Here is a 27515-nt window from a genome sequence, read left to right as displayed (position 1 = left end):
CAACCGCACCTGACTGTCTTTACAGGCAAATATATAGCGCAAGTGGATGAGTAAAAAGCAGTCAACGTGGAAGGAATGGCATGATTAGCAAACTCACCGCTTCCTAACTTCCTAATAAAATAATCGATTTATGCAGAGATCGTCAGTGAAAATGAAACGAATGGCAGATGACAGCTGAGTGAGGAGCCGGAGAGCTGAGCGCACCTGAGCCCACTTTAGAGAAGTGACGGACGGCAGAGCGGCCCCTACGTGTCATGTGCCTCTTGCTACAAAGTCCGAACCTAACACGCTAATCCAGCTGTTGGAGCTGGCTTTCAGCTCATAGGAAATTTAGGAAGCAGAAGTGCAATTTAAATGACACCACGAAAAAGCAAACAGAGAAATCCAGAATGTGGAACACTCTACAGCCGGCCCAGTTTCTTCAATACGTCAATTACCTGGGGGTGGGGGTGGGGGTGGGGTGGGGGGCTGTTCTGGATTAATGGGATGTTATTACCAATTACAATATAAGAACAATATTTGGATCCTGATTCAAAAAACACAAGAGTAAAAGGACATTTTAAAGTTAATCAGAAAAACCTGAATATGGACTCAGTATTAAAGTAAGAATCATCATTTTCATTGGTTGGCATAAAGGTCTTAAGGTTGTATGAGAAAACATTCAGATTTTTTAGAGACGCACATAGGGCTGAAATGCTACGAGGGGTTTGCTAATTGCTTTAAAATATTCCGGCAACCACAAGAAGAGGGGATGGACAAAGCAGGTACACAAAATGTTGAAACATACCGAATCTGGCTGATGTATATGCATGGGGGCTCATTGTTCTGGTCCACTTTTACCCCGGACTAAACATTTTTATAATAAACGATTTCATTTAAGAGATTTCATTCATTGAGCATCTGCTGAGAATCAATCACTGTGCTCAGGGCTTCGCATCCACTTCCTGCTGGATCCTCACTACGGCCTTATGAAGCAGGTACCATTTGTATCCCCACTTTTATAGCTAAGAATATGAAACAACGACCAGTGTGGGGTGTAGCCGACAGGCCTGCCAATTGCCCGCCACCCCAGCGAAGCCTCAGAGGCCAAGGAAATGAAAGATTTCTACATTTTTTGGTTTCACAAAGCAGTCTGACAAGTCGCCTGCAGCCCGCGTTGGAGGGCGATCCCCCAAACCATGCGCCAACCGCAGCACAGGGGATGCTGGAAGGTTCAGAAGGAGACAAAAGGCGGAGACAGGTAGAGGGTGAAAGAGAAACAGAGGGACCACAGAAAAGCAACAAGGTGGAAACACACGGAGACAGTCACGGAAAGGGGCGGAGGGAAGAGATGGGGAGACAGTGGGGAAGAGGGATGTGCTTGAAGGGGGATGTCACAGACCTAGAGTCAGACAAAGCTACTGCAACCTTGGTCCACCTTCCACTCTGCCCCACCCCTCACACCAACCAGAAAACGGGAACGCCTCGGAGCAAAGGAGGGACCAGACACGTTCAGTATAGAGCTCTGTCCACGTGTAGTTACAGATCCGTGTCAGGCACGGTTACCTTGTCCTCTCTCCCCATCCCCCAGCCCCCATCCCGTGACCTTCTCCCCAGACAGCTCACCAGCTCCAAGCTCAGAGCCAGGAGGAAGGGAAGGAGGAGTTATTTATTTATCTAAACCATGTTTCAGTTTTTTAACGGCCTAACTGAGATAAAAGTCACAGACCCTCAGTGCCCAGCAAAGCTGTTCTCAGCGGGGAAAGTCTGTGAGGCTGAAGTTAATAGCACGAGGGCCACGTTAATGCCACTAGGGGGTTCAGATCAGAGGCTCCTGGAGGCGGCTTCAGGTGACGGTTTAATCACAACGGAAAAAACGGGTCTGGGGTTTGCAACGTGTGACTGGGGGGGTGGGGGGAGTGGGGATGGCAGAAAGGGGTTACAGGAGGGAGCGTGGGGAGCAGAAAACACAAAGGAAGACAGAATCCTCAAACAGAATCCTCAATGCCTTTCAGAGACTGGAACTAGACCTGCAGAGGAGGGCAGGCCTGTCACACCGACCCCCCACCCCACCCCGGGCATGTTAATAACACGGAACCACTTGCTCAAATTACACGTTAAAAAACACCTTCTTGGCCTTCCCTGGTGGCGCAGTGGTTACGAATCCGCCTGCCAACGCAGGGGACACGGGTTCGAGCCCTGGTCCCGGAAGATCCCACATGCCGCGGAGCAACTAAGCCCGTGCGCCACAACTACTGAGCCCGCGTGCCACAACTACTGAAGCCCGCGCACCCTAGAGCCCGTGCTCCACAATAAGAGAAGCCACCACAATGAGAGGCCTGCGCACTGTAACAAAGAGTAGCCCCCGCTCACCGCAACTAGAGGAAGCCAGTGCGCAGCAATGAAGACCCAACACAGCCAAAAATAAAATAAAATAAAAAATAAAATAAATTAAATTTAAAAAAAAACTGTAAATGACGCCTGCCCTCAAAAAATGCCCTGGGGTAGGGCATAGGCAAGGAAATTCAACACATGACAAATTTTTCAAGAACTCAATATGAAGAGGGAAGGTGTAGTCACTCTTTAAAAAAAAAAGGAAAAGAAAAAAAAGGACATGCCTAAAGTTCACTATAAGGAATTCTTAGCCATATGCAAATCCAACGTCCAAAAAGGTTTCAGCTCACACCAGTCAAATGACCATCAGCAAAAAGTCTACAAACTATAAATGCTGAAGGGCTTGTAGAGAACTGTGTACCTTCTAGCTGCTGGTGGGATGTAAAGTGGTAACAGCACTAACACAAACTGAATGGAGCTGCTTTAAAAGGTAAAAATTCAGCTACCATATGATGCGGCAGGGCACCTTTTGGGCCTATAACCTAAGGCCACCAGAATCGGAAAGACAGAGGCAGGCAAATGTGCACTGCAGCAATATTGAAATAGCCAAGATATGGAAGCAAAAAAAAGGTCCATAAACAGATGAATGGACAAAGAAGAAGTGGTATATAGACAGAATGGAATATAAGTCACGAAAAAAAATAAAAGAATGGCATATGCAGCACCACACATGAGCCTAGAGATAATCACACAACGTGAAGTAAATCAGAATGCGAAAGACAAATGCCTATTGATATCACTTATGTTATCTGAAAATTCATAAAAATGAACATATTTCCACAGAGAAAGGCAATCTCAGATTGAGAAGACAAACTTATGGTTAAGCCAAAGAAAAGGTGTGAGGAATGGATAAATTAGGATATTGGGGTTAACACACATATACTAATACATATAAAATATATAATCCCCAAAGACCTATGGAATACCAAGAGTGGTCTACTCAACACTCTGTAATAACCTACATGGAAAAGAACCCAAAGATCAATAGATATATGTATATGTGTAAATGAACAAGATTCTGTACACCTAGAAAAAAAGACATTTTTCAATCAAGTTTGCTCTGATAAAAACTACAACTTAAAGACACAGACAAGAATTAAGGAGGCTAAAACTTATGGGGGTTTGTCCTGGCACATTCCACTCTAATCTGCAACCTAAAAGCACAACTTGCAGCAAGGTTCTGTTTCCCTAGCAAGCAGAGTTGGCAACGTAGAAGTCTTCCCACCCTAAGGCCGTTTCCTCAAACAGCAGCTCAAATCTACTGCTAATGGTCACTAATATTCACAAGGACTGCAGGGCTGTAAATGACTCATGCCCTCAAAAAATATCCTGGGGCAGGGAATGGCCAAAAAATCCAAACGCGGCAAATTTTTCAAGAAGGCAATTAGAAGTTGTAAGTTTAGCTCAATCTTAAAAAAAAATGAAAAGGACATTGATAAACGCAAAACATCAGGAATTGTCAGACGCATGGAAACCCAATCTACACAAAGGTATCACCTCACACCAGTCAGAATGACCATCAGCAAAAAGTCAACAAACAATAGATGTTGAAGAAGTTGTGGAGAACAGCATAACCTCTCGGTCTAAGTGGGATGTAAACTGGTAACAGCCAATAATAGGAACAGAATGGCAGTGTGTTTAAAGGTAAAAAGTGAGTCACCATATGATCTGGAAGGCCCACTATTGGGCCTGTCACCTGTGAAAGCCAGAATCCAAAAGACACGGGATGGAAAATCGTGTATTGCAGCAGTATTTACAATAGGCAAGACATGGAAGCAAACAAAATGCCCATCAACAGATAAATGGACAAAGAAGAAGTGGTATACGTACCGAATGGAATAGTAGCCTCGGGAAAAAAATGAACAATGCCGTTTACAGGACTACAGATGAGCCTAGAAATAATCATATTAGGTTAAGTCAGTCAAAAGGGAATGACAAATATCCTATGATATCATTTATACATGTTATCCTAAGATTGCTACCAATGAACATATTTCCACAGAAAAAGACACTCACAGACTTATAAAACAAACTAATGGTTAACCAAAATGAAAGGTGGGAGGATGGATAATTTAGGACTAAGGGGCTAACATACATAGATTAATGTATGTTAAATGTATATAAACATATAACATATAAACTATATGAATTATATAATCACTAATACATAGAAAATATATAATGACAAAACACCTACCAAATACCAAGGGAGGTCTACTCAACATTCTGTAATAACATACATGGTAACAGGATCCGAAGATGAACAGACATATGCATGAATCGTTGAGCAGATTCTGTACAGCCAAACAATCACAACACTCTAATCAAATTTACTCCGATAAGAAATAGAAATTAAATTTAAAAAGCAAACATAAGTAAGGAGACATAAACTTCTGGGGGCTTGTCCCAGCACATTCCACTCTAATTTACAACCTTGGAACGCTACCTCCAGGAAGACTCTGTTGCCCTAGTAACAAGAGTTGAGAACGAAATAATGCTGCCACCTTGTGGCTCTTTCCCACAACAGCAGCTTTAAACCCAGTGCTAATGGTAGCTTAATAGTCACAAGGACTGCTGGGCTGTAAATGACGCCTGCCCTCAACAAATGCCCTGGGGTAGGGAATAGGCAAGGAAATTCAACACATGACAAATTTTTCAAGACGTCAATATGAAGAGGGAAGTTGTAGTCACTCTTTAAAAAAAAGGAAAAGAAAAAAAAGGACATGCCTAAAGCTCAGTATAAGGAATTATTAGCCACATGCAAATTCAACGTCAAAAAGGTTTCAGCTCACACCAGTCAAATGACCATCAGCAAACACTGCAGGATTCCACTCCCTGTGCTTTGTGGCTGCTTCCCAATAGCTATCTAGTTTACATTTGGTAGTGTATATATGTCCATGCCACTCTCTGACTTCATCCCAGATTACCCTTCCCCCTCCCTGTGTCCTCAAGTCCATTCTCTATGGCTGAGTCTTTATTCCTGTCCTGCCCCTAGGTTCTTCATAACCATTTTTTTCTTTTTTTTTAGATTCCATATATATGTGTTAGCATACGGTATTTGTTTTTCTCTTTCTGACTTACTTCACTCTGTATGACAGTCTCTAGGTCAATCCACCTCACTACAAATAACTCAATTTCATTTCTTTTTATGGCTGAGTAATAGTCCATTGTATATATGTGCCACAGCTTTATCCATTCATCTGTCGATCCTGCCAACACTTTTACTTTACTCAACTGAGACCAATGTCAGACTTGTAAGGTAATAAATTTACGATGTTTTGAGTCACTCAATTTGCGGTAATTCGTATGAAAGCAATAAAAAACAAATACAGACGTCCTACAAGAGCCAGGCTATATATTTATATTTAAGTATTTCTAAAATGAATTTAACCCTGTGATTCACAGCAGCAGCAGCTTCCAAGGGATCCCACCACACACCTGAGGCGAAAGCAGCCTAATAAAGAAGCAGTGACAGCAGCAGGTCACTGCCCCACACTTGGGGTAGAGGGGGATTTGATCTACTGTAGCAGCAGCATAGCCTGAATGGGAATGCATCCTCCTGTGGCACTAGTCCCATCAGCATGAGTCTAATCTGCTAGCATCTGCTGTGCCAACAGGCCCAACGTATACAAACCCTCCAACTCAGTAGCATTAAGTGAGCCAGGCTCAGTGTTTCCTGAAACTCATATCCAATGGCACTGGAAAGCCCAGATATCACCTACTGTTATGAAAACATAAAAAACAATAACAGAAGACTGGCAACTTCAGAAAGAAAAGGCGAACAATGGAATGGGTGAAAACAAGTGGGATAAATATAAGAGACTATCATTAGTCTCATGAGTTTCTTAAATTCCCTATGATGGTCAAACAAAAATTATGACACCATCTGATGTGGTTCTCAATGTATATAAAGGAAATACTACAGAAAATCATACTTTAAAACTGGGGACTATTAAGAGACCTAAATGGAAGTAAAATTTTGAAACTTCACTTGAAGTAATAAAAGACAGATTCCAGTAGGCTATGATAAGTTACATATGTATAGTGTAAGGCCAAAAGCAACCACTAAGAAAACTATACAAACAGTATACACAAATGATTATAAATAAATTAGATTAAAATGGACTTACCAAAAAATGTTTAAGTAACCCACAAGAAGGCAAAATAAGAGAAACACAGGATTGAGAAACTAAGGTAAAAGACAAAACAAAAAATAAAATGGTAGACCTAATCTTTAACATAGCAATAATTACATTAACTGTAAATGATCTAAATAACCAAGTCAAAGACAGAGATTGGAAGAGTAGATGAAAAAATCACAAGCATGATCCAACTCTATACTGTCTATAAGAAGCTTACTTTAAACATCATGATATAGGTAGTTCAAAGTAAAAGGATGAAAAAGGTATATCATGTGAACATTCATCAGAAAAAGCAGGAATGGCTATATTAATATCAGATAAAGTAGATTTCAGAGCAAAGGAAATTATTAGGGGCAAAGAGGGTCATTACATAAAGATAACAGGAATAATCCACCTAGATGACCTAGTGATACTAAATGTGTGTGCACCAAACAACAGAACTTCAAAACACATGAAGCAAACACTGAAAAAGGTAAAAGGAGAGAATTTCAAATCCACAATTATTATTTGAGACTTCAACACAGCAATTTATAGAACTCCCAGAGAGAAAAATCAGCAAGGGTATGGAAGAACTGAAAACATCATCAATCAACAGGATATAACTGACATTTAAAGAACACACTCAATAAAAGCAGAATACATATTCAAGTGTCCATGGAACATTCACTCATATACCATACACTGGGTGATAAAAAAAAAAACATTAGCAGATTTAAAAGAATTAAAATCATAGAGAGTATATTCTCTAGCCATAATGGAACCAGACTAGAAATCAATAACAGAAAGACAACAGGAAAATCTTCAATCACATGAAAACTAAACATCACAATTCCAAATAACTCATGGGTAAAAAGTCAAGGAAAAATTTTTAAATGCATAGAATAAAAGAAAATGGAGATATAACAGATCAACATTTGTGGAATGAAGTGAAAGCAATGCTGAAAGGGAAGTCTATAGCACTAAATTGGGAAAGAAAATATTTCAAAGAAATAGTCTAATTTTCTATATTAAAATAGTAAAAACGGAAGAGGAAAAAACACTAAACAAGCAGAAAGAAAGAAATAATAAAGATGAAACAAAAATCCATGAAACTGAAAACAGGAAAATGGGGGGGGGGCAGGAAATCAATGAAACAAAAGGCTGGTTCTTCAAAATAAACAATCTCATCAAGAAAGATGTAGCAAGACTGATCAAGATAAAAAGAGAGATGGCACAAATCACAGATATCAGAAATGCAACCAAGGATACCATGACATATCCTGCAGGTTAATAAGGGACAAGTTATTATGAACAAGTCTACACTATAAATTCAAAAATGTGGATGAAATGGACCAATGCGTCTACACCCAAAACTACCAAAACTCAGCCAAGATGAAAGAGACAATCTCAATTTTCCTGTAACCATGAGAAACACTGATTTTTCATTTAAAAACTCCCAAAAGAAATATTCAGGCTTAGATGTTTCACTTTTACCCAAGACTTAAAGAATTAACACCAATTTTACATGACTTGATAAGAAACAGAAGTAGAGGGAACAGTTCCTAATTAATTTTATGAAGCCAGTATTACCTTGATACCAAAACCAGACTGGGATAGTATAGAAAGAAGAAAACTACAGGCCAGTATTTTTTATGAAATTGGCTGTAAAAATCTTCAGCCAAATATGAGCAAATTAACTCCAGAAATATATAAAAAGAATAATATACCATGACCAAGTGGTATTTATTCCAGTTATGCAAAGTTGGTTAAATATTTGAAAATCAAACAATGTAATCTACCATATCCAATAGATTAAGGGGGAAAAGTCATGTGATCCTAATCATTAATGCAGAGAAAGCATTTGACAAAATCCAATCCCATTCATGATTTAAAAAAAAAGAAGAAAAGAAACTCCAAGCAAACTAGGAATAGAAAAGGAACATACAGAAACTCATAAAGATGATCTACAAACAACCTATACCGACATTATATTTAACTGTGAAAGACTGAACGCTTTCTCTGTAAGATCAGAAACAAGGCACCGATATCTGCTCTCACCACTTTTATTAAATATATTACTGGGGGTTCTAGTAAGAAAATAAAGCAAAAATAAATAAATAGATAAATTTAAAAGTTAAATTTTTAAAAAGTTTATTTAAAAGATGAAAGAACTATTCCTACTATGTTGAATAGGAAGGAATATATCCTCCTGAATGTTGAATAGTAATATATCCTATTATATTGAATAAGGAAAACTAAAACTGTCTATATCTGAAGATGAGATGATAATCTAAATGGAGAAAATACCAAGGAATCCACATAAAGCTTGAGAAATAATATTAGTTTGTAAATGTTTTAGAGTACAAGATCCACACAATTTTATCAAATTATATATTAATAACAAATGTGTAGAAGCTTAAATAAAAATATGTGATGCCATTTACAACTGACCTAAATAAATACTTAAATAGAAGCCCAATAAGACATTTATAGGACCTCTATACTGAAAATTACAAAATGCTGATGAAGAAAATTTTAAAAGTCCCAAACAAAGAGGGAGACATACCTTGTTCATGGATTAGAAAACACAACAGAATAAAGCTGTCAATTCTCCCCAAGTTAAGAGGCTTAACACAATTACTCTTAAAATGCCCTCAAGGTTTTTGTGGATATAGACAAGCTTATTCTAAGATTTATATGGTAGGAAGAGGCTGAAGAATAGCTAAAACAATTTGTAAAGGAAGATTAAAATGGGAGGAATTAATCTACCCAATTTCAAGATTTCGCAGTAGTGATGGAGGGTAGATACATAGATCAATGGAATGGAACAGAGAACCCAGCAATAGACTGACACAAATACATTTAACTTGGTTTTGACAGCAGTGCAAAAGCTATCAAGGAAGAATAGACTTTTCAAAAAATGGTACTGAAACAGTTGGACATCCCTCGACAAAAACAAACAAACAAACAATGAACCTTAACCTAAACCTTACACATCTTACACAAAAATTAAATCAAAGTGGATCATAATCTTAAATGTAAAAGCAGGACATTTTTAGAAAAAAAAAATAGGAGAAAATCTTTGGCATCTACAACTAGGTGAATAATTCTTAGACTTGACACCGAAAGTATGATCAATAAAAGCAAAAACTGATCAATTGGATCTCATCAAAATGAGTTAAAAATGCTTCATAGAAGATCCTTTTAAGTGGATGAAAACTCAAATTACACAGTGGGAAAACATATTTGAAAATCCCATAGGAGACAAATGACTTGTATCTATAATATACAAAGAACTCTCCAAACAACTTAAAAAAATCCAACTAGAGAATAGGCAGAAGACAGGAACAGACATTTCATGGAAGAGAATATACACATGGCAAAGAAGCACATGAAAAGATGTTCAACATCGTTAGCCATCAGGGAAATGCAAATTAAGACCATAATGAGATATCAGAGAATAACTAAAATTAAAGTATAGTGACAACATCAAATGCTAGCGAGTACGTAGAAAAATTATATCACATCACTGGTGGGAAAATAAAATGGTTTAGCCACTCTGAGAAACAGCTTGACAGTCTCTTTTAATCCTAAAAGTAGATTCACCCTACAATGCAGTAATTGTACTCTTGAGCATTTATCCAAAAGAAACAAAAACTTAATGAAGTTCCCACAGAAACTTACACATAAATGTTCATAGCAGTTTTATTTCTAATAGCCACAAACTGGCAACTCCCCAAATGTCTTTCAATGGGTGAATGTTGAAACAGATTGTGATAAAATCTTATGATAGAATACTACCGAGCAACAACAAGGAACAAATTATTAATATATGCAAAAATTGAAATGAACTTCAAGGGAATGATGCCGAGGGAAAAGTTTTTAAAAGCCAATCTCCGAAGATTAAGTAATTCATGATTATGTTTACATATTATTCTTAAAATAACAAAACTGTGGAGATGGAGAACAGATTAGAAGTTGCCAAGGGTTAGAGATGGGGGTAGAAGGTACAGCGGGGGAACTCTGTGAGGTTTTTGTGGTCCCAGTACAAATAATACAACAATCTTGGTTTTAATCCCTAAAGATTTTTAAAAGCAATTCCTAATAAGAGGTGTCCAGATATTTAGCAATGGCAGCAGATTAGAGGTATAGCTCCCCAACATGACAACTTCGAAAGAGATCTATACTATCAATACTAATTTAATGCATATGTTAATTTTTAAAAGGCCAGTCACAATACTTAAATGGTACATATCTTAACGATATTACTCTGGGTATCCAGCTATACCAAATGGACTAGCAGGATTTTCTGTCCATTCAATCTTATTTAAGACAGTAAATCTTATAATAAGACAGTTAAAAAAAGAAAAAGAAAAACAACAAACCTCAACTACAGTTGGATATTCTCACAGCAAGATGAGGTGAAAATACATAGCAGCGGTTCAAAAGCTTAAGCAGTGGCACCTAAATTTGGCTGCACATTAGAATCCTCTGAAGCACTTTTTAAAAACCCTCACACCGACGGTTGGTCATGCTAGACCAATACAATCATTTTAACTCTCCTCAGACGATGCCAATGTCTAGCCAGAACGGAGAACCAGCGGACTAAGCAGAAGGGGATGTTTCTACAAAGATCTCTTAACAATAAGTCCTCTCACCCAATCAAGATTTACCTCCCTGCAAAGGGGTAAAGAAGGCTAGATGTTGTCCATACTTGCTTAGCTTTAATTAGCACTTGTGACTTGCCCAAAACCTAGATCATGTTTCCCCTAAATTTCATGTTATTCCCTAAGTTTATCAAACCCAAGGCTAAGGGGTTTGCCAGGATGAGATTTTAAGTGCTCACACAGGGGAAGTCCCTGGCAAACCAGGACAGCGGTCACTCTACACTGCAATGTAAAGCATCCTAAATAACCCTGCCACTGCTCCCAGATACTAGTCTGTGCCAACCAGTGGAGAAAAGGCATTCTCCATTACTACCATGGCAAATGCTACTGTACTTACCTTGGCTAGTCCCTATCTTTTCCAGGCGCCACTCCCCTTCACCTGCTGGTGGACGCTTCGGCCAGCTGACAATGCAGATATTTTCAAACTTTAAGGTGAATAAAAATCATCTGGAGGGCCTGTTGTAACAGAGATCACTGAGCCCCACCAGAGTTGCTGATTCCATAGGGCTGGGACCGGGCCCTAAAACTTGAATATCTAACACATTATCAGGGGATGCTGGGAAAGCTGGTCAGGTAATGGTAAAGCTGGCCAGGAAAAAGAAACCCGACGTGTCAAGATCATAAAGTACGGAAGGGCAAGCCCGCCGGCAGTCCAGGCCGGGGTGGGGGGGACCTGGGTCCCCAGCCCTACAGGGCCAACGGCAGACCGGCTCGGGCGCCCCTCGGAAGCGCGGGGTCCCCGCTGCCGAGTCTGTGGCCCCGGCCGGCCCCGGCTCCCCTCTGCCCACCCTGCGCGCGGGGGCTGGAAACGGCCGCGGAGAACCAGGCAGGGCGGGAAGGGGGGCTCCAAAGAGGGTCTGGCGACTCGAGTCGCTCCGTTACTCGGTGGGCTCAGCGCGCGCCGTGGGGGAAGAGAGGTGGAGGTCCGGGAAGAGGGGACGGGCGGCACTCACGTAGACCAGCAGCAGCCATGGGTAGACGGCGGGCTCGGCCACCACGGGCGACTCCAGCCTCAGCTTCTCCCCCACGTTTTCGCGCGCGGCCCCCGCACCAGGCTAGTCTGGCGGTTGGGGGAGGGGCGGGGCGCCGCCGGCGGGGGCGGGACAGGCGGGCGGGCGGGCGGGAGGCTGAGGGGAGGGAGCCTGGCCTGGGCCTCAGCCGGCGCCGCCGCCGCCGCCGCCGCCGGCCTGCTCCCGTCCGGCCCCCGGCTCCCTCTTTGTGGTCACAGGCCCGGGGCCTCCAGCGCTGCTGCCAACTGGGGCCGGCGTGAGCAAGCACAATGAGCCGGGGCCCGGCTGAACCACTCACTCGCGGCGAGCACCTCCCGCCCCGTGGACCCGCCCCCACGCACGCACGTACGCACGTACGCACGCACGCACGTACGCACGCAAGCACGCACGCACGTCTTCAGCTGCCCCCGGCCACACCCACCGGCCCGAAGTGGAGACCCGGGGAGACCCCTCGGGGCCTGGGGTGGCGGGTTCGACTCCCGCCCTTGACGTACCGTGACACCTCCCCCCCAATATGTTTCTAGGTATTATATGTATATATGAATATACTATTATATACACACTTGCGTATGAATTTATATGTGTATGTACATGCGCATATTTACATATAGGTGTGTGTGTGTACACATTGTATATATGTATGTGTATATATCTTATATATATGATATATGTATGTATATATACGATGAATTTCTATATACAGTACATATATATTTTTATGCTATATGCTTTTATATGTAGGTGTATATGTGTGTCTATATGTATGTACGTGTATGTATTGCATATATTATATGTGTATGTATGTATACTGTCTATATGCACACCTAAATATCTTTGTATGTGTGTATATACGTATGCTATATATGTACCTAGGTGTGTATATTGCATATGTTATACGTATGTGTACATACTGTATACAAACTATGCATTTTATATGTGTGTATGTATAGTGTATATGTATGTGTGTATTGTCTATATTGTGTGTATATGTGTGTATACATACTGTATATATACGAACTGCATTTTATATGTGTGTATATATGTATGTGTGTATTGTATATACTATGTGTGTATATGTGTGTACGCATACTGCATATGTACACAGCTGTATATTTTTGTATGCTTGTACATATGTACGTGTGTGTGTATATACACACACACCCCATATGGATTCTGTTTGTCTGGAGAACCCTCACTGATACGGACACTTATGACAATTGAGTACCTGCTCTTTGCCAGCCAGGGAGCCAAAGGCTTGTCTTTCGGTGTCTCCCTTAAGTATCACGAGTCCCAGGAGGGAAGGTGATGCTGCTCCTACCAGTTGAGGTGCCTCAGGGTCAGTTAGGTGGACAGGGCGGGGGGCTGGAGCCTGGTGGAGCCCAGGTGGAGTTCTAGCAGCAGTACAGCCTAGCAGTCCCACTTCCCCGGGTGCTTCTCACAAAGACGCCGAGGGAGAGTCGGGACCTGAAGGAGGGAATGAGGAAGCTTCCGTGGGTCCGCAAGCCCAGACCAAGGCTGACTCGTCAAGAGTGTTAGAGGTCAGGACTGTGGTTACCCTGGGGGTGGGCTTACACAGAGCCATTCATATCCTGAAAAAGTATCCATTCTGCTCTTGTTTGTATGGTTACCCCCCTCCCCCAAATCTTTTAAAAACAGATTCTCTTGGTTGCTGGGAACACACACGGGGAAGTTGTGTGTGAGGGGGTATGATCCAGGGGACAGGGAGGATAAGCCCCCCACTCGTAGGGCAAGGAGTGGCTCAGCTTTGTGAGCTGAGGATGGCCCACGAGGTTCCAGAGAGAAGGGTCCCTGCTCCGTTCCTGCTCTGTGCACCCCATTCCCAGCCTGAGAAGCCCAGAGCCACCCACCCCCCCGCAACACACACACACCAGGGAGGAGAGCCAGTCACCCTGGCTCCCAGCCTCCGGCTCCAAGGCTCCCGGCACTAGGAGCTATTTTCAGCTTTCATGCCCTAGGACACGGCCAGAGCTATTGTCTCCGGAAACTCTCTGTCTGTCTCTCGCCCGGCCTCCCTCCCTTCCTCCCTCCCTCCTCCGCTTCTTCCCCTCCAGCTCCATCTGTCCTCCCCTCCACCCTGCATTTCTACCCAGGATGGCTCACAGACAGCTGCTCCCCGTGCCCACCTGCCACCATTCCATGGATGTCAAAGCAAGCCCTGGGGACTTCCCTGGAGGTCCAGTGATTAAGACTCCGAGCTTCCACTGCAGGGGATGCGGGTTCGATCCCTGGTCAGGGACATAAGATCCCACATGCCACACAGCACGGCCAAAACAAAATGAATAAATAAAGTTATAGTGATGAAACAGCCCTAGTGGTGCAAGGATGGGACGTATAGCTCTATGGTATAGAAAAAAGGTCCAGAAACAGATATATGAGAACTTGATATGATAGAAAGTGGGGAAATTAAGGAGTTTTCAATAAATGGCATTAGGACAATTGCATATCCATGTGGGGAAAAGTAAATTAGAAAAAAAAAAAGCAAGCCCTGGTCAGGTGTGACCTTGGGCCCAGGGCCATTGGCACAGGTTGTCATGTGGGATGTTCTTCCTTAGACTCCTCCCTCCCTCCTGTGTCACTGTCACTTCCTCCAGAACCTTCCTGGACTCCCCTCCACAAGCCCAGGGTGTGCCCTCACCCGCCCTGGATCACCAGAATTCCAATCCCGGCCCACCCTTCCCCGCCAGGTAGAGAACTGTGCATGGTCAATAAGACCGTAGAGGTCATTGGCCACTGCTATTGCAGCTGGAATTGTTACTGTGTTTAGATAGGGTGACCAACACCCGCCCCCAGTTTGCCCAGGACCGCTCAGGTTTGAGCGCTGGAACTCTGGGGAAACTCTCAGTCCCGGGGAACCCCAGAAGGCTGGTCAGCCTATTTAGGACAGATCTTTCACTTGATCTCCCAACCCCCGAGAGCCAGAAAGGGAATCTCCCCCCTCCTTCCATTGTAACCTTCATTCATTCATCCACTCATCCCTTTATTCAACTCCTTTATTCAGCAAGTATTTATGAAGCATCTACTACACAGCAGACACTCTTCTAGGTGCTGGGGACATAACAGCATCCCTGTCCTCAAAGAGCTCACGTTCTAGTGAAGGCAGCAAACAGTAAACTGAGAAGGTGTGATTTATTACATGGGGATGATGTCTCGGAGACCACTGCAGGGCAGGGGAGGTGGGAGAGGAAAGGGGCAGTTCTAAATGCAGGCGCTGACGGGATTGGGGCAGACCTTGCCCTGGGCCAGGCTGGTTGCTTCAACACAGCTGTCCTCGCCCAGAGCCATCCTGCCCCCGCCTCACCCAGTTCTTCCGTGATGTGTGGGGAAAATCTGTGGTTGTCACAACTGGGAGGGAGGGCCCCTGGAATCAAATGGGTGAGGCCAGGGATGCTGCTAAACCCCACACAGTGCCCAGGAGGGGCCCTCAGCAGAGGATGACCCGCCCCGAATAACCCCAGTGCCACGGGGGAGACCCTGCACTAATATTATTCAGACCCGCTGGTGCCCCGATTCCTGCACAGGCAGGGACTCTAACCGGCTCACCTCTGTATCCCGAGGTGACCTAGAGTGGGGCAGCCACGAGGGCTGAGATGAGTATCGGGGGTGAAATGACAAACCTCTGCACCCACTCTCCCCTCCGCACCCCAGGGGCGATGGTCTCTATCTCCTCCCCGTGCAGGTAGCTTTTCCCTGAGCCATTTCTTCTTGTCAAGGTCCCTGTCGCAGGTTGGGTTCCCCGAAGATGACGTTGAGAGCAAGGATTGGAGTGCAGGTGGTTGATGTGAGGCGTGCAGGAACAGATACAGCTGCCATAGGGTCCCACAATTCCACTCCCGGGCATAGATCCGGAGAAAACTCTAATTCAAAACTATACATACACCCCTGGTATTTCCCTGGTGGTCCAGTGGTTAAGAATCCATGCTTCCAGTGCAGGGGGCGTGGGTTCCATCTCTGGTCAGGGAACTAAGATCTCACATGCCGTGTGACAATAAAAGAAGAAAGAAAAAAGAAAGAAAGAAAGAGAGAAAGAGAGAAAGAGAGAGAAAGAAAGAAAGAAAGAAAGAGAAAGAGAGAGAGAGAAAGAAAGAAAGAAAGGAAGAAGGAAAGAAGAAAGAAAGAAAGATACATGCACCCCAACGTTCATTGCAGCACTATTTACAGTAGCCAAGACATGGAAGCTACCTAAATGTCCACTGATGGATGAATGGATAAAGAAGATGTGGTACATATATACAATGGAATATTATTCAGCCATAAAAAGAATGAAATAATGCTATTTGCAGCAACGTGGATGGACCTAGAGATTATCATACTAAGTGAAGTAAGTCAGAAGAGAAAGACAAATATCATATGATCTCACTTATATGTGAAATCTAAAATACGACACAAATGAACGCGTCTACAAAACAAAAACAGACTCACAGACATAGAGAACAGACTTGTGGTTGCCAAGGGGGAGAAACAGTGAGGGAGGGTTGGATTGGGAGTTTGGGGTTAGCAGATGCAAACTATTAAATATAGGATGGATAAACTACAACGTCCTACTGTCTAGCACAGGGAACTATATTCAGTATCCTGTGATAAGCCATAACGGAAAAGAAAAAAGTTTTATTTATAGGTTCCATCCCTAACTGAGCTGGCCCATCCCCTCCCATGTTTCTAAGTGCAGCCCGAGGCTGCAGACTTCCCACCGTGGTCTTCAGCTCCAGAGCAAGCCACCTGCGAACCACCCACATCTTCCCAGGGGCTGGCAACTCTCCTTTGCTACTGATTCCAAGACACATCCAAATAGCAAAAATGTGACCATGAAAAGAAACTCAGGCATGTTCAAATCAGGGAAATAACATTCTTAGCTCTGTTCAGTACTCGCTTAATTTTACAAGAGCTTAGAGTTACAAAAAAGTTGCAAAGATCTGTACAGAGTGTACAGAGTGCCGTGGACCCTGACCCAGTACCCCTATTTCCAACTCATTAGTACCTTAGTGTGACATGTTTATCCAACTAAGGAACCAAGATGGATACATTGTTATTAACTAAAGTCCACACTTTATTAGAATTTCCCTAGTGTTCCCCTAACATCCTTTTTCTGTCCCAGTCTCCTCTGGGCTGTGACATTTCTCAGACGTCGCTGGGTTTTGATACCTTGAAAGTTTTGAGGAGGACTGGTCAGGTGTTTTGTCCCTCAATTTGTTAGTCTGTTTGTTTTCTGATGTTTTCTTATGGTTGGTCTGGAGTTATGGGGTTTGGGGCGGAAGACCCAGACAGAGATAAAAATGCCATTCTCCTCAGGTCACATCAAGGATACACACCATCAACGGGACTTATGACAAACGATTTTACCCTTGATCACCTGGCCAGTATCGTCTTTTTTTTCTTGCTGCGTTGGGTCTTCGTTGCGTGTGGGCTTCTGTAGTTGTGGCACGGGGGCTCAGTAGTTCTGGCTCCCAGGATCTAGAGTGCAGGCTCAGTAGTTGTGGCCCACGGGCTTAGTTGATCTGCGGCACCTGGGATCTTCCCGGACCAGGGCTTGAACCTGTGTCCCCTGCATTGGCAGGCGGATTCTTTTCTTTTCTTTTTTTCTTTTGCAACCAAAACGTTAATCCCAAGGATTCTCACAAAACATATTACAAATGACAGCATGAAAAAAAAAATTGCACAGTAACTCAAAGTTCAGCTCTACAATATACTCTTAATCTGGCAGGACATTGGTATCTTGATAATCTCAAATTTCCAAAAAATATTACAAAGAGCTATGTATTCATGTACAGCAATCACAGAGGGGACGTATGACCTAACTCAAAGGTAAACTAACTTCCTTGAAACTTCTTAGATTTTAAACTCCCTGGACAATCTCTTGTCCGGTGTGAAGACTAGTGGAATTTTTAAACCTCTAATCTAGGGTAAGGGTGCGGCTTTCATTTTTACCTGCTGGCTTGGGTTCACAGCACCTTTTAAAGACTGCTTGCTTAACTACAGCTGCATACCACATCCCAGCTACAGAAAGTCTTTTCAATGTTTGCCAGTGTTGTTTCCATAATAGTAAACATCACACTTTAGGTGGGCAGGAGTTAGAGTTTTATTATCAGTCTAGGCAAGACCAAAAATTCAAAGCAAGTTCAATTTTGCTTAAGGGAACATTGTAAGGTAACAATTCTTCATATTACATGCCTCACAGGACCCATTTCAAACCATAGAGAATGACACCTTTATGTGTCACTGTCCCAAGAGACAAACAAATGTGAACAACTAAAACATTTAAAAAGTGCACCAAGCTTCGGAAGTCTCAAACAAAACTTGAATTTTCTGTACATACTCCTGCCAAATGAAGTTATTGCCTGTACACCACTCCTCTTGCAAAGTGGTCTTCTATTTCCTTTCATCTGACCTAGATCGGCTAGGAGACCTAGAGAAAGATCAGGACGGCTTGTGATTTCTCTCTTGGGACAGGGATCTCTCTCTTCTCCTATATCTAGAAAGGGACCTGCTCTGGCTGACGGAGAAGGCTCTCCATCTTGGAGATGTGCGGGAGGTGGAGGACTCCTCCTCCCATAATCATCTCGAGGGCGACGACCCCAAGAAGGAGGCGGTCACGATTTCGACTTCTCTTTTCCCCATTCGACAGGTCCACTCTTACTCGGCAGCCACATAGTGTTCTCCCATCTAGTTCTCGGACAGCATCGGCTGCATCTCGGGGATCTTCACATTCAACGAGAGCGAAGCCGGGAGGGTTTTTAGCACCCCACACACTTCAGAGTGGTCCATAATAGCCTAAAGCTCGTTCCAATTCAGCCTTGTTACCACTGTTTCCAAGATTCCCTACATAAACTTTACAGTCCAACGGACAGGAATCACGTTGCAAGACCCTCGTGGCTCCTGGGTTTCACGGGCCACAGGGTGGTCCCGGGCCTCTAGAATCTGGTAGCTGAATCTGCTCGCACAAGCTGTCCTGTGGGGATGCGTTTTCCCCTATGTGTCCAGCCCGGGGCCCTGCTCTCTTGGCCTGGCCTCCCGGGTGAGAGGGTGAACCCCAGCTCCCTGGAGCAGACACTCAGAGCCCTGGTGACCGGACTCACGGCTGACGGGGCTGGAGCGGCGGCTGGACACGTGTGGCCAGCCTGGTGGTGTTTGGCCCCGTCTGCAGTTCCAGTTCCAGCTGAGAAAGAGCCTCCCTGTGTTACTTTCTCCTGGTTGTGTAAGGATCCCCGGTGTCATTTGACAGAAATGTAGACGGTGTGTTCTTTCTCTCTTTTCTCCCTGCTTCCTCTCCTCCCTCGCTGCCTCCCTCTCTCCCTGTACCTCTTTCCCTGTTCCGCTCTCCCTCTACCTCTTTCCCACTCCCTCTCTCGCTCTCCCTCTGTCTCTTCCTCTCTCCCTCCCTCTCTCCCTCTCCCTCCCTCTCCCTCTCTCTTTCCTCTCCCTATCTCCCTCTCTCCTCTCTCCCTCTTCCCTCTTCCTCTCCCTCTTCCCTCTGCCTCTTTCCTCTGCCTCTTTCCTCTCCCTCTTCCCTCTCCTCTTTCCCTCTCCTTCTCTCCCTCCCCCTCTCTCCCTCTCCCTCTCTCCCCCCTCTCTCTCCCTCTTCCTCTCTCCCTCTCCCCTGTCTCTGCCTCTCCCTCCGTCTCTCCCTCTGGGAGGGAGTGAGGGAGATGGAGAGATGGAGGGAGCGGGAGAGTTGGAGGGAGAGGGAGAGGGAGAGGGAGAAGAGGGAGGAGAGGGAGGGAGAAGACGTCTCTCCCTCCCTCCCTCCCTCTGCCTCCCTCCCTCTCCTCCCTTTCCCTCTCCCTCCGTCTCTCCGTCTCCCTCACTCCCTCTCAGAGAGGGAGAGACGGAGGGAGAGGCAAAGACAAGGGAGAGGGGGAGAGGGGGAGAGGGAGAGAGGGAGGGGGAGAGAGAGGGGGGAGAGAGGGAGAGCTCTCTTCCTCCCTCCTTCTCCCTCTCTCCTCCTTCTCTCCCTCTCTCCCTCACCCTCTCTCCCTCTCCCTCCCTCCATCACTTTCCCTCCTTCTCCCTCTCTCCCTCCCAGAGAGGGAGAGACAGAGGGAGAGGGAGAGGGGGGAGACAGGGACACGGAGAGGGAGGGAGGGAGGGAGGGAGACAGAGAGGGAAGCAGGCACCCTCTCGCCTTCTCCCTCTCCCTACCTCCTTCTCCGACTCCCCCTCTCCTCTCCCTCTGTCTCTCCCTCTCCCTCCCTCCCTCCCTCTAGGAGAGGGAGAGGGAGAGAGAGAGAGGGAGGGGAAGGGAGACGGAGAGGGAGAGACGTCTCGCCCTCCTTCCCTCTCCCTCCCTCGCCCTTTCCCTTCCTCTCTCCCTCTCCCTCCCTCTGTCTCACCCTCTCCCTCCCTCTGTCTCTCCCTCTCCCTCCCTCTGTCTCTCCCTCTCCCTCACTCCCTCCCAGAGAGGGAGAGATGGAGGGAGAGGGAGAGACGAGGGAGAGGGGGAGAGGGAGAGAGGGAGGGGGGAGAGAGGGAGAGGGAAGAGGGAGAGTGGGAGAGAGGGAGAGAAGGAGGAGAGAGGGAAAGGGAGGAAGAGACCTCTCTCCCTCTCCCTCTCTCCCTCTTCCCTCTCTGCCTCTTCCCTCTGCTTCTCCCTCTCTCCCTCTTCCCTCTCTGCCTCTTCCCTCTGCTTCTTTCCTCTGCCTCTTTCCTCTCCCTCTTCCCTCTCCTCTTTCCCTCTCCTTCTCTCCCTCCCCTCTCCCTCTGGGAGGGAGTGAGGGAGATGGAGAGATGGAGGGAGCGGGAGAGTTAGACGGAGAGGGAGAAGGAGAGGGAGAAGAGGGAGGAAAGGGAGGGAGGAAACGTCTCTCCCTCCCTCCCTCCCTCTCCTCCCTTTCCCTCTCCCTCCGTCTCTCCGTCTCCCTCACTCCCTCTCAGAGAGGGAGAGACGGAGGGAGAGGCAAAGACAAGGGAGAGGGGGAGAGGGAGAGAGGGAGGGGGAGAGAGAGGGGGGAGAGAGGGAGAGCTCTCTTCCTCCCTCCCTCTCCCTCTCCCCTCCTTCTCTCCCTCTCCCTCCCTCCATCACTTTCCCTCCTTCTCCCTCTCCCTCTCTCCCTCCCAGAGAGGGAGAGACAGAGGGAGAGGGAGAGGGGGGAGACAGGGACACGGAGAGGGAGGGAGGGAGGGAGGGAGACAGAGAGGGAAGCAGGCACCCTCTCGCCTTCTCCCTCTCCCTACCTCCTTCTCCGACTCCCCCTCTCCTCTCCCTCTGTCTCTCCCTCTCCCTCCCTCCCTCTAGGAGAGGGAGAGGGAGAGGAAGGGAGGGAGAGGGAGAGAGGGAGGGGGAGGGAGACGGAGAGGGAGAGACGGAGAGACGTCTCGTCCTCCTTCCCTCTCCCTCCCTCGCCCTTTCCCTTCCTCTCTCCCTCTCCCTCCCTCTGTCTCACCCTCTCCCTCCCTCTGTCTCTCCCTCTCCCTCACTCCCTCCCAGAGAGGGAGAGATGGAGGGAGAGGGAGAGACGAGGGAGAGGGGGAGAGGGAGAGAGGGAGGGGGGAGGGAGGGAGAGGGAAGAGGGAGAGTGGGAGAGAGGGAGAGAAGGAGGAGAGAGGGAAAGGGAGGAAGAGACCTCTCTCTCTCTCCCTCTCTCCGTCTCTCCCTCTCTCCCCCTCTCTCTCCCTCTCCCTCTCTCCCTCTCCCTTGTCTCTGCCTCTTCGTCTCTCTGTCTCTGGGAGGGAGTGAGGGAGATGGAGAGACGGAGGGAGAGGGAGGAGAGGGAGCGAGGAAGAGGGAGAGAGGGAGGGAGAGAGGGAGAGAGGGATAGAGGGAGGGAGGGAGAGATGTCTTTGTCTTTCCCTCCCTCCATCACTCTCTCCCTCTTCCCCCTCCCTCTCCTGCTCCCTGTCCCTCTCCCTCCCTCTATCCCTCTCTCCCTCTCCCCCCTCCCTCTCCTGCTCCCTGTCCCTCTCCCTCCACCTCCTTCCCTCTCTGGAGAGGGAAGGAGGTGGAGGGAGAGGGAGAGGGAGAGGGAGCACGAGAGGGAGAGAGGGAGAGGGAAAGAGGTATAGGAAGAGCGGAACAGGGAAACAGGGACAGGGAAAGGGGGACAGGGAGAGAGGGAGAGGGAAAGAGGGAGAGGGAGAGCAGAGCAGGGAAACAGGGACAGGGAAAGAGGGAGGCAGAGAGGGAGATGGAAACGGGGAAAGGGAGGGGGGACGGATAGAGGGAGAGGGAGAGAGGGACAGGGAAAGAGAGACAGGGATGGAGGGAGGGAGAGAGGGACAGGACAGGGCAAGAGGGACAGGGAGAGAGGGAGGGAGAGAGGGAGGGAGAGAGGCAGAGGGAGAGATGGAGGGAGAGTGAGAGGCAGGGAGGTAGAGGGAGGGAGGGAGGGAGGGAGACAGAGAGGGAGACAGGGAGAAGGGCTGATGGGGGCTCCCTCCCCCTCCCATCCTCTGCCCACTGCTTTCTCTTTTTTCTGCTTCAACAAACACCAGGCGCCTTTCAGATCAGCCCTGAAGTCAACGTTGATGCTTGGGACGGCCTGACCTCCCCGCTGCCTTCCAGCCCAGGACCACAGCTGGGAGATGAAGTCTGCGGGGCCCTGGGGGGGGGCGGCGGCGGCGGAGGTGGTGGAGGCAGGCACCTCCTCTGACGCCCAATCTCTCCTCGTTTACGAGGCAGCCGCCAGCTCCCCTCCCTGACTCCCCAAGATTTGGGGCCATTTTAATATGTGTCGATAATGCCATGAGCTACTATTTAACTTTTCCACGAGGACCCATCTCCCGAAATGCAGTGGTTTTCAGGCTTGGCTGCACTAGAGAACCCCCAGGGAAAGGAGAGACGTCTGTACCTCCCTCTCTCTCCCTCTCCCTCCGTATCTCCTTCTGGCTCTCTCCCTCTCCTTCTGGGGTGATGCCCGATGAGCTCAGATTCGCAGATGTTCCCCCCATCCCCTCTCTGTGCCTTGCGTGGGGCCTGGGCCTTCTCACTGTGGCCCGGGAACAGCCTCGACATTCAGACATCGGTTCCTGCAAGGACACTTGCGTTTGGTCCATACCGCATGTGGCTGCAGTCTGTGCTTCTCCCGTTTAGCATCTTCAGTAGATGGGGGCTGTGCATGAGCCCTTCATCTTCCCCGCAGACACCACTGGTGCTTGCTCGGCCTCGCGGGTGATGTCCACGGGGGACAGACCTGTGTCCCCACCTTCTTGGGCTGCAGACAGGCCACGTTGGTCCTGTGGTGACTGGGGGCTCCCAGGAGAACCCCACTGCAGACCCAGAGAGGTGGCCCCAGAGAAGGTGGCGTACGCCTGGGGCCAGGCCTCACCAGCCAACCACGGGGCACCTGCAGCAACAGGTCTCTCGCCGTCCAGGGGCTGGGTGTTCGGGCGCCGTGGGGATGAGCTGCTGTCTGCACGGCAGCCAAGTTTGTATTGTTGAGCCCGGGGAGGCCCCTGGGTGGCTCCTGGAGAGCCTGGTCACATTTCTTCCTGCCCTTGGCCTTAGAGCTCATCATGGTTCACGCCGTTTCTGGTTCCAAAAGGACCTGTGTTCATAAAGACCACATGTTAGGACAGCACCAAAGTGTCTAGAAATCCAGGCCAGGAGGAGGAGGGAGGGGGTTTGGCTGTGCCCGCCAGTGGCCTGAGAGCCCTCCCACCCACAGAGACCTGGCCCGGGGCCTGTGGGGAGGGCGTGGCCCACGGTCCCCAGCGCTGGCTGTCTCTGGGTTCCAGGAGAACTGCGCGATCCTCGGGGAGCTGGTAAGGCTGCAGGCTCAGAAGTCCCGCCTGCTGGGATTCAGCACGCGTGCCGACTCTGTGCTGGAGATGAACATGGCCAAGACCAGCCAGGTGGTGGCCACTTTCCTAGGTAACCCCGCCTCCCCGAGTCCCAGTGGGGACGGGGGTCAGGTGGACCTTGACTGGACGTGGTGCTGCCTGAGACCCCACTGTGTCAGCCCTTGGGGGTTGCCTTCCCCAACCCTTCATTCTGCCTCGAGGGGCGTGGGGTGGGGGGCGGCTGGGCGGCTGCCACAGGGACATAGCTGAGCCTCTCCCCTCCGCCCGCAGATGAGCTGGCCCAGAAGCTGAAGCCCCTCGGGGAGCAGGAGCGGCCGTGATCCTGGAGCTAAAGAAGGCTGAGTGCCAGAGGCGGGGCCTGCACTTTGATGGGCCCATCAACGTCTAGGACCTGCGCTACTACATGAACCAGGGGGAGGAGACGCGCTACCACGTGGACCAGTACCTGCTCAATGAGTCCTTCCCCATGCAGGTGGTCACGCGCGGGCGGCTGGGCATCTCCCAGGAGCTGCTGGGGCTGACCTTCGACCTGGAGGAAGGCGCCAACATGCGTCACGAAGATGAAGATGTGAGGCTCTACACGGTCCGGGACGCGGCCTCGGGCAAGGTCATCCATCAGCAAGTTCTACCTGGACCTCTACCCTCGGTGCATGCGTGGGAGAACCTGTCGGCCGTGGGCCGGGGCTCCTCTGTGGTAGCGGGGCCTCACCCGCGTCCCTCCCCAGGGAAGGGAAGTCCGGGCACATGGCCTGCTTTGGCCTGCAGCCGGGCTGCCTGCAGCAGGACGGGAGGCGCCAGATTGCCATCGCGGCCATGGTGGCCAACTTCACCAAGCCTACGCCCAACCCGCCCTCCCTGTTCCAGCATGATGAGCTGGAGACCTACTTCCATGAGTTCTGGCAAGCGATGCACCAGCTCCGCTCCCAGGAGGGTGCGGGCGAGGGGCTGAAGGCAGGGGGCGGGGAGGGCCCGGGCTCTCCCGTGGTCCTCAGGCAGGCCCTCGCCACGGGATTCTTCCGCTGATGTCACCCCGCACGAGGAGACGCCCTCGGTGTCAGTTTCCATCATCAAACCCCACGCACTGGGCGCGTAAACAACGGAAGTGGATGTCCTCGAGACTCTGGAGGCTGGAAGTCCCAGATCAAGGAGTCAGGACTGGTTCCCTGCATGTTAAATACAGGTATTCAAGAGTTGCCTTTAAAAAAGACAAAATAGAAGAAAGGAACGTTGCATGCAAGGCTGGTGAGTGATGAGTGATGAGAACCAGAGGTTAGGCTCTGGGGCCGGGAGCACCACGCCCTGTGAGGCCCTGGGGCTGCTGCCAGTCTCGGTGGAGGCTCAGCAAGTCCCAGTGACTTCCCAATGTGGGGGGGGTCCCCAGATGAGCGTCTGGGCCCAGGACCCAGTGCTCGTTCAGTCTTCCTGCAGTCAGCCCTTCGTCCTGAGAGCGATGCTCTCACAGACTGCAACCGGAGCGCGTGGGGACACTTTACTGAGCTGTGCAGCCGTCACTACTGCCCTGTTCTGGAACATTTCCCTCACCCCAAAAAGGTCCCTCACGCCCTTAGTTATCATTCCCTCCCCTCCCCTGTCCCTGACAACCAGGAACCCACTCTGACTCTGTGGATCTACCTGTTCTGGACGTTTCCCCTCAGTGGGGTCACACCCTGTGTGTCCTTCTGTGTCTGACTTCTCTCGCTGAGCACCGTGTTCTCACGGTGCATCCACGTGGCAGCGAGTGGCAGGGCTTCACACCTTTGCGTGGTCGAGGGCCGGAAAAAAGACAAACGAAAAGAAGGGCACGTTGCCTGCGACTCTGGTGACAGCCGGGGATGAGAACCAGAGGGTAGGCTCTGGGGCCGGGAGCGCCGCGCCCTGTGAAGCCCTGGCGCTGCTGCCAGTCTCGGCGGGGCACGAGCAGCGCCGTCCCCCAGGAGCTGCTGGACAAGCTCATCAAGTCCCGGCTGGCCAACCCCCGTGCGGCCGGGCCGAGGGAAAGGAAAGGGGCTCCCGGACCGCCCGGCTGGAAAGCGCGGCCTGGACACAGTGCCAGCGCCCCCGTCTCCTTCCTCCCGCCCTCCAGGCCTCTTCAACCTGCGCCAGATCGTCCTGGCCAAGGTGGACCAGGCCCTGCACACGCAGACGCCCTCGGACCCGGCCTAGGACAATGCCCGCCTCTGCCAGGAGATCCTCGGGGTCCCAGCCACGCCAGGTAGCCAAGCGCACGCCGGGCCCACCTTAGCGGTCAGTTGGCGGCTACTGCCCAGGTCAAGAGGATCCTCTGGTGGTGTGTGAAGGGGGACCGACTGACGGGCTCTGGTCGAGGCTCGCTGACCTCTGGCCTCTTCCTGCCTGGGTTCCTGGGCTGGTCCCTCCAGCTGTGGCCCGCGGAGTCCGAGGGTGGGCTGGGCGTATCTGCACGTGCTTTCTGGAGAGCCTGGAAGAGGCAGGAGAGGGCTTCATACCCCGGACGGAACGCGTCGACGAGGTTTGCCCGTGCGTGTCGGTGCGGAGACGCAGTTCACTCCCTCGTGAGTGCTTTAACCCGCGCTCTCCCCGTGCTGGAGGGCGAGCCCTGACTCATCCCTCGGAGCCTCGGGCAGCTGTCCCTGTAAGAGGCTTAGGGGTGAACCCTCGTGAGCTTCAGCAGAAAGTCGGCAAAGATTGATTTGTGTCCCTCCACTGAGTTGCCCGCAAGGTCCCCGTTTTCTAGAAGTGTTGGGCCAATACTCCCTCTAGTGGCAGGGGACTCAGACAGGGCTGCTTTGAGGCCCCAAGCTCTGGGCTCTGGGGAAGGGGCACGGAGCGGCCAGGGGGCCGGGCAGGAGCCTCTCCGCGTGTGTCCCAGGGACCCACCTGCCTGCGACCTTCGGCCACCTGGCAGGAAGCTACGACGCCCAGTCCTATGGCTACCTGTGCAGCGAGGTGTACTCCGCGGACACGGTCCACATACTCGTTTCAAGCAGGAGGGCATCCTGAGTGGCAAGGTGAGAGGCCGGCCTGCCGTGCAGACCAACACGGAGGTCCTTGGCCTGGGCCTAGATGCTTGTGCCGCCCGCCTGGGCCTGCCAGGCTCTGAGGGCCCTGCCCAGAACCCCCTGCTCCCCTGCCCTTTGTTGAGTCACAGCAGAGGTGGCCACACCCACACCCTCCGTGAAGGGGGTGCTCCACCCTCCTGCAGCCCCGCCCCCTCTCCTCAGGTTGCCATGGACTACAGAAGCTGCATTCTGAGGCCAGGGGGCTCCGAGGATGCCAAGGGCATGGTGAAGCTCTTCCTGGGTTGTGACCCCATGCAGGACGCCTTCCTCCTGAGCAAAGGGCTGCAGGTTGAGGGCTGCAAGCCGCCGGCCTGCTGATGGCACGGGGTTTTGCCCCCCCGGGCGGGCCGGGTGCCTTAGCGCCCCGTCGGGGCGGGGGAGGGGCCGTGTGTCCTCCCAGCCCCCTAGTCCCCGGCGGCCGGCCTAGGCCAAAAGTCTCCACCTGGAAGTGTCTGGAAAGCCTGGCATCAAGGCTCCCCCTTGTTGCACTAATGCAATCCCTTCCTGGGGAGCTTTCCTGGTAACAAAACGGTTCTTTGAAAACGCAGCCATTAA

General features: G+C 49.2%; 1 pseudogene across 1 annotated transcript in view; it reads left to right on the top strand.

The window, feature by feature from the left end:
• LOC309617295 (thimet oligopeptidase-like) overlaps positions 1 to 27278 on the top strand; it is a 52731-nt pseudogene extending 25453 nt beyond the window's left edge. The window contains exons 7-13 of the transcript in view: positions 23857 to 23992; positions 24193 to 24568; positions 24648 to 24843; positions 25848 to 25899; positions 26006 to 26134; positions 26771 to 26909; positions 27123 to 27278. The product of the transcript in view is annotated as a thimet oligopeptidase-like (transcript). The remainder of the gene's footprint in view (positions 1 to 23856; positions 23993 to 24192; positions 24569 to 24647; positions 24844 to 25847; positions 25900 to 26005; positions 26135 to 26770; positions 26910 to 27122) is intronic.
• Positions 27279 to 27515: the final 237 nt, after the last annotated feature.

The sequence above is a fragment of the Balaenoptera borealis genome (assembly GCF_965194805.1).
Source record: "Balaenoptera borealis genome assembly, chromosome: 1".
Classification (NCBI taxonomy): domain Eukaryota; kingdom Metazoa; phylum Chordata; class Mammalia; order Artiodactyla; family Balaenopteridae; genus Balaenoptera; species Balaenoptera borealis.
Note: the sequence above shows the minus strand (reverse complement) of the source record. Positions and strands in the feature narration are given on the sequence as shown.